The 12,031-nt window shown below is 39.0% G+C and overlaps 1 pseudogene across 1 annotated transcript; it reads left to right on the plus strand.

Annotated features, from left to right (window-relative positions):
* The first annotated feature begins 6 nt into the window (after window positions 1-6).
* LOC111255284 (phospholipid scramblase 1 pseudogene) lies at window positions 7-7,741 on the plus strand (annotated as a pseudogene). The gene is made up of 3 exons (XR_015318790.1): window positions 7-1,162; window positions 4,005-4,278; window positions 4,590-7,741. The product of XR_015318790.1 is annotated as a phospholipid scramblase 1 pseudogene (transcript).
* Window positions 7,742-12,031: the final 4,290 nt, after the last annotated feature.

Below are 12,031 nucleotides of genomic sequence, written 5' to 3' on the forward strand. Positions count from 1 at the left end.
AGCTACAGTCCAGTTTGAGCTGGCCATATCTTACAAGCTGCGTTCAATTCCGCAACACCCTCAGTCGCACGTTATTGCTAACGAAACTTTAGCTCCAGACCTCTACGCGTGTGCCCCGCAGCGGAGCTTGTTTACCATGTTGCAGCGTCTACCTGTTGTTGTTAATATTGTCACCGTTTCATGGCAACCGAGACACTATGAACTGACACAGTCACGAGAAGAATTTCTAAAGCCCATTCTACCCAGCGCTGCGATAGCCGGCGGTTTGTCGATGTGAAAGGAAAGGGAGTTCATCAGGCGGTCACCTATGGCTACGAGAAAGCTCGCCGCTTTTCTCTCGGCGCCATCCGGCCGGCAGGCCGCGCTGGGCCGTCTGCTCGACCAAAGCGAACACCATCCCAACGAATCACACTGCCAATAGAACATCGGCGTATAGTATACATCGAATCATCGGGTCTGCGAGGGCAGACGAAGAAAACAAGAGACGAAAGGGGGCTGCCAAGAAACGGCAGAAATATCAGAGCTTATGGTGTTCCGCGGTATAATGCAAGCGGCTTAACCAGTCAGACCACTACTTCAAGAAGGCCTCGAGACAGACGGAGCCACGCCTCATTAAAAAACGAGTCGTTTGTGACTGGAATTGCAATAGCTAGAGCATCGAGAAGCGAAGCCGATATAGGCACGCACATACCTATATACAATAGCGGAACCGAACGAACGGCGGCACCCGATCTACATATTGGCATGCTATCCAATATTTCTATTGTCTTGTGCGTGTTTTGAGTTTAGCTATTCTCGCTGGACTAAACAAGCTTTTGAACAATGCTGACTAGGTAACACCTGTCGTAAGACGCGCAGTGCTAAATGAATGGTATTATTCCGAACAGCTATCGAGTGACACGTTTGAAATTTCCACGAAAAGTTGGCTATTGTCAGTGCTTCAATTGCGTGTCGTGAAGGTGTCGGTGTAAGTATTTATTTATTGCTATTCGCCGGCCTGTTGTAAACTGTGCGATATTCAGGCGTAGTGACCACAAAAAAGATCGTTTGATAACTGGCAGGTTGTAAGGGCCCTGGCAAGGGAAGGCTTTTGTCGTTGCGTAAGAGCGTTAACACCTGCGACGTCCGGCTACGAAACGAAACTGCTGTGAAGCAAACGCTGGTAAGTGGTTCTTTAGACCATCATAACCTATGTCGAAATAGCCCATGTGGTAAGAAAAACAGGTACAGTATATCCCAGCGATATCAATAGGGTAGCAGCATAAGTCAGCATACAACAGTGTTCAAGTACTTCGCAAGGTGAATTCAAATGCTTTGAAAAATTTTAGAGAAAAGTCGGAGAAAAGCCTTGTCATAAAATGATATTTGTGTCAATGCAGACCAACATGGAGGCATCAATCTTATGTGAAATTCGCATTTAGGAACACCAAAATTAGTTTTCCTTAGAACTTGATTCGAATTTGCGAGGTTCAACGTAAAGGTTTCAATGTTTACTAATAACAGGCCTAAAATGTTGCATGTTATGGTGCCTGTTGCCCACGATTTGAGAATGTAAACAATAAGACCACTTCGAATATTATTTTATTCTATTACTTATAGGTACGATCGTTAATGAAGAATATCGAATCAAACATTTTCATTTGTTTGTAAGAAAATGGCTTTTTTCCTTCATATGACTCTTTTGGAAACTAGAGATCTATGAATAACAGTAAGAAGACATAGAAACTTCTTTGACAAAGTCAATGTTTTTACTTTCAAGTTATCGTCCATTTCGCAATAATGAGCCGTGCTATAAATATTTGTAGTTTCGAGCATACAGTCTACGAAGTACACGAATATAGTAATCAGTTTGCTTGGCTTTGTGATCAATACGGTTTATCATAACCAGCTAGTGATAAACTAGAGAAAAAACACGCCCACGTTTCTCACCATATTGCGCGCAGTTAGCCGAAATGTGAATTTTTTAATTACATAGTTCCTAGTTGTAAACGTAAAAAAACAAATACTCGAGATTGAACAACGGTGCGAGCCTTTTACGCTGGTCACAAAATGTAATCCAAACTGATTTTTTTATCATTATTTGGGTCATCTCGGCTGATTTCTGGAAACATGGATCCCAAGTGGTAAATCTGTCTTAAGCACACATACCTGCGGCAAAAGATCACAAAACAGTTACTTTCCGACTAACTCAGTTAACATGTAAAACATTAATTTTGTAAAAGGAACAGGCTTACGGTAATAAATCGCTTGTTCAGTGTTGAATGACTACTACAGGCAAGGCAAGGTGTTTGGCTCTGGAACCTCTGTGCATATGATACGTTCTAATGAACGTGAAGGTGAAATGAGCTAGCTGAAAAACCGCTTACTTGAGTTTCTCTTAGTTACTCATTATAATTTCAAAAATAAATTATATCAAATTGGTGGTGCACTAGACAATGAGGCAACAAATTCACAAGCGAAGATATTACCCATGTATATTGGCTAATTGTTTATTAATATATCCTAATTGTTTTATCGTAAGGACTACTAGAATCTGACAGTATTTGTGTATTCGTGTGTGCGTCGAGCGTACGGTTGTATGGCATAGTCCCTAGCAAAACAAGCCGCTTCGGTATAAGTTTTAAGAGCACGCTCGCATGCCGAAACATGTAAATGAATTAACGTATCTAGCAAAGTATCAAGTACATGCAGTTCAGATGCTGTATGAAGAGCTCAATCTGTTGCCTGCACAGCAACAAACGGGTGGCGTCTCACCCGTAACCACGGCCTATATATATATATATATATATATATGTATATATGGGTACTAATCCTTAAACTGTCGCCCGGTTGGACTAGTGTCTTGTCATGGAGGCGGGTGTTTATATTAGCTATTATATATACGTACCTTCACACGGCAAATGCCTGGTAGCATATTTTCAAAAAGCATATTACCATCGAATCTTAACTAAGCTGTTCATATCAGCTGAATTGAGAGTCAGGAGAAAAGTCGCTTCCCCAAAAAGCTTGCCAACACCACCAACGAACGATAGTTTATTAAATCCTCTACCTGACGTGTATTGCAAAATAGAATTTGAAAAAGTTGGATAAACAAAGTTTCAAAGTCTATTGACAGGGTACAATTGGAAATAAGGGCGGCGTCCGAGGATTCTAATTACTCATAATGGAATCCTTTATCATGAAAATCGCCATCTTCTTTCTTTACTACTTTTGTTAAAGATTATATTGAAATTAATTTTTCATGTTATGTAATTGATGTAATAGTAAAAAAAAATAAGCGGTACGGATATAAATGTGACTAGCAGATCAGAAAATGAATATCAGAGGGACCTTTTACCAGTTGCTCCTTTTATCATAGATCGATTGAATGTTACCGATGTAAATTAGAACGCATCCTAATAATATAAAATCAAGTAATATAAGGAATCTGTGAGCATGAAACACACAATTAGTAGTAGTAGACTGGCTAACACGTACTGTTTAGAATGAAATATTTTTTTTAGTCATACTCAAGTTATAAAATTACTTTACATTAGGGCCAAAACGTACTTTTATCACGTAGCGCAGCTTTCCCGTCTTATAAACATGACACGCAGTAAGATGATTTCAATGTAGCAACGGAGCGATGGATTTTGTCTTGCTGCTATACAAAAAGGGTTAATATTTGAGGCAATCCTTAGTTGTTTACACGACCGTTGAATCTACTTATGTGCGCTTCAAAACTATCTTTTATCCTCATAAAGTTTTGAAACTTTTTTCTAATGACTTTAATGTTATACATATGATCTATATTTAATTGCAAGACTTCTAATACCCACTACTATTTTTTATCTTATATGAAAACTAGGCAGTGAGTAGACTATTTCTAAATTCGATTTCAAATACCTAGCCACTAACCTTCTAATTTTTAAATTTACTATTCGTAACAGTATTCTGTTTTTTTTCAGAAAATATGTTTAATAACCTCGTATGTTTATTTCGTTATTTTTGCTACTTCTTTTCAGACATTATGAGTTACAGTCAACACGTGAGTGGACCCGGATACTTTCAGACTGGAGCTCCGCGACAAGGAACTCTGCCTCCTTTCCCAGTGCCGCGTGTCCTTAGACCAATTCCATACTCAGCCCCACAGGGCGGACCAGATCATCTACCCTCTCAAGACATGGCTTATCCGCTACGAGAGGATTTTGCTCTAGAATACCCCCCTTACCAACACGGTCCAGTCACGTATCCTCCGTCTTCGGTTGGACCCGTATATTCTTCACCTGTTCAACTAGGGTAAGCAAAAATCGATGACTGAGCATCCACTTATTGCCACACTATCGGCAGCTTTAGCTTAGACCACGGCAAATTATTTGGCGAAAAGCGACTAATGTATGTACAATAAGACGAAGTTCGACGGTGCGTTAAAAATATACAGCTTTCATTTCAGATATAGTATTACAGCAGTCTTCCTATTGTAGCTCTTGTACCTGCCTAGCTTGTATCATCGCGTGCAAAGTGCACACATCTTCATTTCAACCAAATCACAGTTATAAGGTTACCTAGCAAAAATGTAAGCCAAGCGTTTATATTTTTGTATTTTACAGATTCGCACTCCCAGCTCCAGTCATGTAACAGCCTTGACTATGATTCCTGGATGTACGTCGGGCGTTCCACCTGGCCTTGAGTATCTGACGGCCGTAGACCTACGGGTTATTAAACAAAAGGCTGAACTGCTTGAAGCAGTCGTTGGTTTTGAGACGAACAACAAATGTTCGATTAAGAACTCAAGGGGCCAAAAAATCTACGAAGCTAGGGAAAGAACGACTGTACTAGTGTGAGCTACGGATCAGTCCACAGTTTCGACATGAAAGTTAAAGATCTACAAGGTAGTGGCATAATGCATCTGTACCGGCCTTTCCGCTGCACGTCATATTTCTATATGTCCGTGCTTCCTCTAGGAGATCGAGGTGCAGGCACCTCCAGACATCGTAATCGGATCCGTCAGATAGGAAGGGCCTATCCTTTTCCCACAACATACTGTCCGTGACACTCAAGACAACATTATCTTTCCCATCGGAGGACCACTGTTTACTCACCACAGTCAGCGTTTATGGTGACATGGAATTCGAAGTGATTTAAGCGCAAACGGGCCAAAATGTTGGTAAAATCTCAAAGCAGTGGTCAGGCCTATCACTAATTCAAGCATTCACTGATTCAGACAACTTTGGTATCTCGTTCCCTTTCGGTTTGCATGTACCCGTTAAGGCGTCATCAATGGCAGCCGCTTTTCTAACCAACTTCGTATCGTTTGAGAAATCGAATAACAAGAAAGAAGACCGACCTGGAATGTTTGGCTGAATTTGTTTGAACTGAATAAACATCCGTTTAGGAAAAGTTTTACCTATTTCAGGTTGTCGAGTCGACAACCTGAAATAGACTTAATCAACTTCCTTTTAGATAAATGAGTAGAATAAAAAACATATTGTGACCGTTACACACACAGACCGCAGCTAAAGTTAGAATGTAGCAGGACCCCGTCTTCTATTCTCAACGATGGAGAGACGATATCTCTACTTGTCGATACACAAATGTAAAAAGGCGAATATAGAATATTAGTCGTGTTAAACTATCTTATTATGGCAAGAATATTGAAATGAAGGTGTATGAACATGTGGGATAATCAGAACGAGAAGCCTAACATTTATCTCTTCGATATTATGGATTTGTTAGCTTTTTCGGTTCATTGGATACCTCCTCGAACAATATCGTCATACCGGTAGATCAAGTATTTCGATGTTATTATTTATGAGTCGTGTCTAACAGCTCAATCAGGAGTTACAGAGTCTGGCTGCTCACCCTGGTCTGTAATAGACTATGGGCGTATAAATCCACAGATACATTGAAAATGCATGCAGATGTATGGGTCAGGTTATGTATGGCGTACGGAACGAGATATGTGGACAATTAAAATCCTATTCAGTGTCTAATAGAGATCGGCGAATCATTCCATAATCAAACAACAATTTATAACAATATCGATGTATCACAAAAACTGCATTTGATTCGATAATTATTCTGTGGGCAAAGGAATTCAACTGATGCTCAGAACGAAGAGTAATTACTTCAGCACAGATAGCTCTTTCAACAAGCGTTGATTCGTGGTGAATCAATGAAACAAATCTGAGATAATATTTTCAGTATATATTGGACAAAGATTGCATGTCGTACAGAGGTATGTATCATCTTTCAACACAGACACTGATATAACATCTATCGCATCTTTCTGTGGTGCGAACTCCGTTTGTTTTAAGGCAACCACTCCCATGCGTCAAGCAGTGGATGACAAAGGGCAGTTCCTCCAGACAAACGATCGCCGTTAAACTCTTTGAACCGCGGTTACAGCTACCCGTTTATGCGTTTGTGTGTGACTACGTGTGTATGTGATTCTTCATAAGAGTGATATCGTGGAAGATTTCATTGCTAGAACCATAAAGCACAGTATAGAATCAGTGCCTTGTTTCTATATTGTGCTTTATCATGTGTTGCATATAGCGTTATTGTTAAGGGGCGAATCTTTGTCGTTGACTCTGTCGCAGTCTGTATCACGTGTCCGCCTTAAACGAGCAAGATTGTCCCGTCGAATATAATCCTGGTTCAATGACTCTTCCTTTTAGATTAGTGTTACCTTTCAGACTGGCGCACATCACAGGTCTTTCGAGAAAGTGTCATAGCACATGAGGGTCATGCATGTCAATCGCATATCTATATCGCAACTCTAGAGCAACATATATCGCAGCTCTCCGCACAAAATTTCCTTTATATTTCGCATATAATTTCATACACGTTTAATCGATTAGCTCGTTTACATTACAAAGTCGATGTTTCTTCATAAATTTAATCAATGCGATGGCAGCACAGGCTCTAGGTAGGTACGCCAATAAACTATGTGTGGTACCAGAAAAAGCTTATCTTATGTAGAACAAAGCAGCAGACTTATCATGTGGAATTTGATGATTTTTCTTAGGGTTATGAGGTTAAATCAGCCAGTGGCAAGTGGTTTTGTGTCGAACCCTCTTTGAACTTTTCGGACGGTCTTTTTTACAAAGACTGATCACGAAGTTACTGAATATATAAAACTAGGTTTATATATAGCTCAACATGTCCAATACGTATTTTCTTAATAACACCGGCCTCTTCAGACAATTCATCCAAATATCTATTCACATTTAGATGCAGCTTATTTATATTAATAAAATAAATTAAAGTAGCTTTAGTATAACATTGCTACCCTGTACAACATAATGAGAGACAAAAATGCTCCATTCTGCGACAGCTTACTGAATAATCCGTGGGGTGTTCGTTAATGGATGAGGATGTGTTGTGCTTAATGCGTCATGAGACGAATCGGATTACTTCGCCCTAGGGCTAGTCTGTATGCAGCGGATATATGTACATAGCTGCCTGTATCATACACCGTAATGAATTACAGAACAATCGTGCATTTCCTGGCTCTGGTAGACTTGCTAGAAAGAATGACTACTCAAAACATGGTTCCGTTAAAGAAAAGCACCGAAGGACTGTATTAAAGACATACGCTTATTTCGTTACTTGACAATAATTATACAGCTTCAAGTATATACTATAACTATGCAAATACGATTTAAACGATTTTAGGTGGTGATCTTTGGTATATCATAAGATTCAATTGAAGGAAGTCTAAATAAACCGGAACATCGAAAAGTGAATCGCGAGTACATTTTTGCAGAAGTTTTCTTTATCAGTAAGCTGAACAATAATGGTCGTACGACCACAATTGATAGTAACGTAATAACATGTTTCTACCAATTGCAATACTTTCAAATACATTTCTCACGAAATCGCAGAAAAAATGTAGGTATAAATTTTAGGAAAGTTCAATTTAAGGGAAAAATGCAACGCCGAAATGGCGCTGTAGAATTGCCAAATAATCATTGTAATACGTATGCGAGACTATGAAAAATAAATATTTTTCCATGTTTAATTTTTTTTAATTTTATTTTTGTTTATATTTTAATGCTATTTTGTTTAACTCGCTATAAAAATTATTTTACGTATCGAGTTAGAGTTGGTAAGGGCAGATGTAAACGTGCTAAAAGTTAATTTTTTAGGTGAACGAAGTAGTTTTATAGTTCAAATCGGTAACTTTTCAACTACTTTTCTTCTAAACGCAAGTTCACTGACGTCGTCAATGACCCCATTTATGTTTCGCCTTGTCAGAGTCGGCTTTCAATATTCCTGCACTTTTTCGCTGTCGTTTTTTTTTAGGTTCACAACAGCGATATTATCTTGATGGCAGGGTATGGCCCTTTACTCGTCATATCTCTAACAATAGGTTTTTCATAAGGTGCGACTGAGTGAAATCTCAATCAGAACTGAAAGAATAACATCATGCATAACGTATACTTCATTGTGTCTCTCAGATAACTGAATTTATCTTTTTTTTACTGGTGAGATGCTGAATACAAGTTTCCATCTTGCGCCCTTGATGATAACTTGCAGTTATAAACAAAATGTGTCTAGGTCGAAAAATACTACTTGATCAGTACCTCAGTCTGACTAGGCAGCAGAACTCAACTCTCTCTATGTTCTAGGTTCGCGCACAGACGGCCTTCGTTTCGTGCTGAAATAAGCATGGCAGAATTTCTGTACATTGTGGTTAACACATTGTGTTTCATTCGTTTGGGAAAAGGCTAGAAGTGTCAAGTGCTTTCGAATTAGAAAAATAGTTTGACCTAAGTGCACGACTGCATTCCGCGATAACGCAGTAAAATAATTTTCATAGAAGCTGCATGGTTCATTACCATACCTCTGTGACACCTACATTTCAGTGTCACAGAGGTATGGTTATTATTTTTTAGAAAAGTAAATAATAAACTGTATCACTTTCGCTATTAATTCGATCGATCAGATCAAAAAGATTCTTTACAGAAAAAGACTGTCAACCTTCAATATGAATCAAGGTTTACAAAAATACTTTGCTAAAGATGCTCAATGTTTTTTTGTGTAGGCACTGTAATGAATAAAGTAAACCTAGTAAAGGTTAGCGTATGCCAAGTAATAGACAATCTCTTGCTCGCCAGGACCTACTTTAGAAAATTTTCCCACGCTCCTAGCGTTTGAGATCCATGATACGTGCGTGAAGTTTTGTTGAGCTGCGTCGTTGTTCTCTAAGACCTCTACTACGGGTCATCAAGTCCAGGGCTGCATGAAGCTCCCGAGATACCATTACAGAGAATTAAAAAGTCCACTTTAAACAAACACTTTAAAATTATAGATATCGACTACATGCAGAACATTATTATGGCAGGGCTTCAAAGTGCAGCTTTATATTACCAACTACAACAGGCCGAAGTCACAAAGGCAAGATGTAGCCTGCATTTTAATTAACGATCGAGTAAAATAACCCAAACAAGATCTTGTGAATAACTTGAATCAAACTTCCAAAATATATTTTTGTTAATTAAAATCGAACAATGAAAATAGGGGAAAGGGGGCACTATCTTTTTTTGATTGTTGTGTTCCAACGGCCGTAGCTTGTTTGTCAACTGATGATGTGGCTTTTTTGTATTTTATCCCGCCTTACTTGTAGGGGAACAAATCTTGTGTATAAATGCCAGAGAACTTGATGACCTCTCTGACATCGACGATATCTGCTAACTTCGTTGCCGTAATCAGACTGTAAAGCTATGTTGATCCTCAACGGTCAACACCATTTCGATTTTGGAGCCCCTGAACTAGACTGCGTCATACCGTGTTATCGTTGACCAGCTTTGACAAGGTCTGCTCAGGCATAGCTTCGTCACCATCACCAAGTTTCCGAGCACTAATCTGACGATCGAGGCCTAATATTCTGCCGGCCTATGTTGGTGTTGTCATCAGGCAAACAATTTAGATTATTTAATTATTTAGCCTATGGAAGTACAACTTTTTTGATATATATATATCAAAAAAGTTATAAAATCTCGATATCCCTGGCTGGATGAGCTCTTAGCCGCATAACCTGTATTAGATTTGCAAACATTTTTTTCTTTTTTGCAAGAAAAAAAGAAATTTGCCATAAAAATGTGTTCACGTCTTTATGGCATTCGTGTGGTTCGGTCGGTTCAAAATTTGTTTGAAAATATAATTCTTCTTAACTCACCGAAACTATTTTAGAGAACAAGCCGGAGGAAAGGTCTGGGGATGACCATGCTGTTGTCTAGCGAGATATACCTTTACTAGCCCTGTGTTCCATTGAAATAAACGCTAACCTCGGTCCCGCAACATGCCTTACAAGAATGTAACTACAGAAACAGGAAGATCTGCACGGGAAGATTCGTCAGCCCAAAAGCAAGATTTCGACAGTAATTGTAAGAATTAAAATGTTTGCAAATTGTCTTTTGTCACCACATATTCAGTAATTTGTGCACTTAATTTAAACGCTCCATTAAAAAAAAAAAGCAAAGCACGGGACCGAGAAAGGCAAAGGAGTGACATAAAAATAGGTCACTATCCGGGGCCGATGAAGAGAAAGAGGGAGAAAGAAAGAGCGAGACGAAAACCCAATTCAAATGAAAATGGTAAAAACATTTTTTCATAAGGTTGGCCGAAGCCAAATATGCGTCAGGACTCAAGTACTTGTATCAAGTTGACCAGTTTATTATCGAACAAGATATTGAACTGATCGAAATGATCTGTGGTTGGAAGATGTGTGGCAACAAATATGGCATTAAGAAGTTAGTCAGCTAAGAAATGATTCATGCTAAAGAAAATAGCAACTGGCTTATTGGTTTGTGGTGCACGTTGTAAATTTTATTATAAATATCACACATCTGTATCGGAGATTCCGCTGCGCCTCATGCTTCCTTCCGTGCCGTCTTCAGGAGCTTTAGGCGCCGGGTGTCGAGCTTACGATGCGGCATAACTGTTCACTACGGGAAAACTATTCACTGATGTCATTATGTGGATGTGTAGGAAGCGCTGAACAAATTCATGGTCGACAATAGCGCAAAATCTTTAGGAAGAACTCTCACCGAGTTTCCGAGAGCAATAAATATCGAAAACTCTGAGAACTTCACGAGGTCTGTAGCGAAGCAAATATCATAAATAGAAAAAAAACCCCATTTTGGTACGATACGGGCTAAAGTGGCAGGATACTGTAAACTGGTTCAGACCTCTGATTGATAAAGGCTAACTGCCAAACTGGAGAACCTGTGATGCTTGTGTACTGCTTTTATCATAGAAAATTTAGAAGGAAGCTTAGCAATTCGTTTCGGTAAGTACAGGGAGAAAGTCGTAAAATTGTTGTATTATTGAACTTGTTTAGGGCTCAAATGTATATTTATCAGATTTATGGAACTCGTCGTGCACGGGGCGCCAAAAATTGTACCGAGTTTAAGTGACAGTAGTAAATAAAAATATGAGATCGTACATTATAGTAGATAGCCAATTTTTTGTGTTAATGTGAGAAGTAAGGCTTACTGAAACCTTGCAACCAATCGGCGGAAACACTAACTTATTATTATTATTTCAACGCGCGAACAATATTGTTTACTCGTTCTTGCTTATCATAGTTTCCATAGGTCCACTTCAGGCTATAAAACGGAGTAGGTGGCATCATGTTTACGGTTTCGAACGATACATGTTCTCTACCCCATAATATATTATTGGTTTAATCGTTGAGGTCCAAAGGGTTGTCTGGAAAATAGAACTAAAGCTGGAGATACATTATTTTTATAACGACTGTATTGCCAGACGAACGCTTGGTAAAGCCCATTGTTTTGGGAGACGCAACAAAAGGGTTAATAAGGCTTTGCTATAAAGAATAACATTCCATGTGTTACATCTAATTTTTCCGGCCAATTTCATCTTATGCTTTACGCACACATTGGATAATGTGTGTCCCCATAAAACATACAGAGTTCTCAGCCCCAGTGATTATAAGGTAACCTAACAGTTCTTTATGTATGGAGCGGTGTCGCAATATTTGTTGTACGGTTGGTCAAAAAATAGCCTTGGTTCTCCAAAA

This window comes from Varroa destructor, unplaced genomic scaffold (assembly GCF_002443255.2).
Source record: "Varroa destructor unplaced genomic scaffold, Vdes_3.0 BEIS01000001.1, whole genome shotgun sequence".
NCBI lineage: Eukaryota > Metazoa > Arthropoda > Arachnida > Mesostigmata > Varroidae > Varroa > Varroa destructor.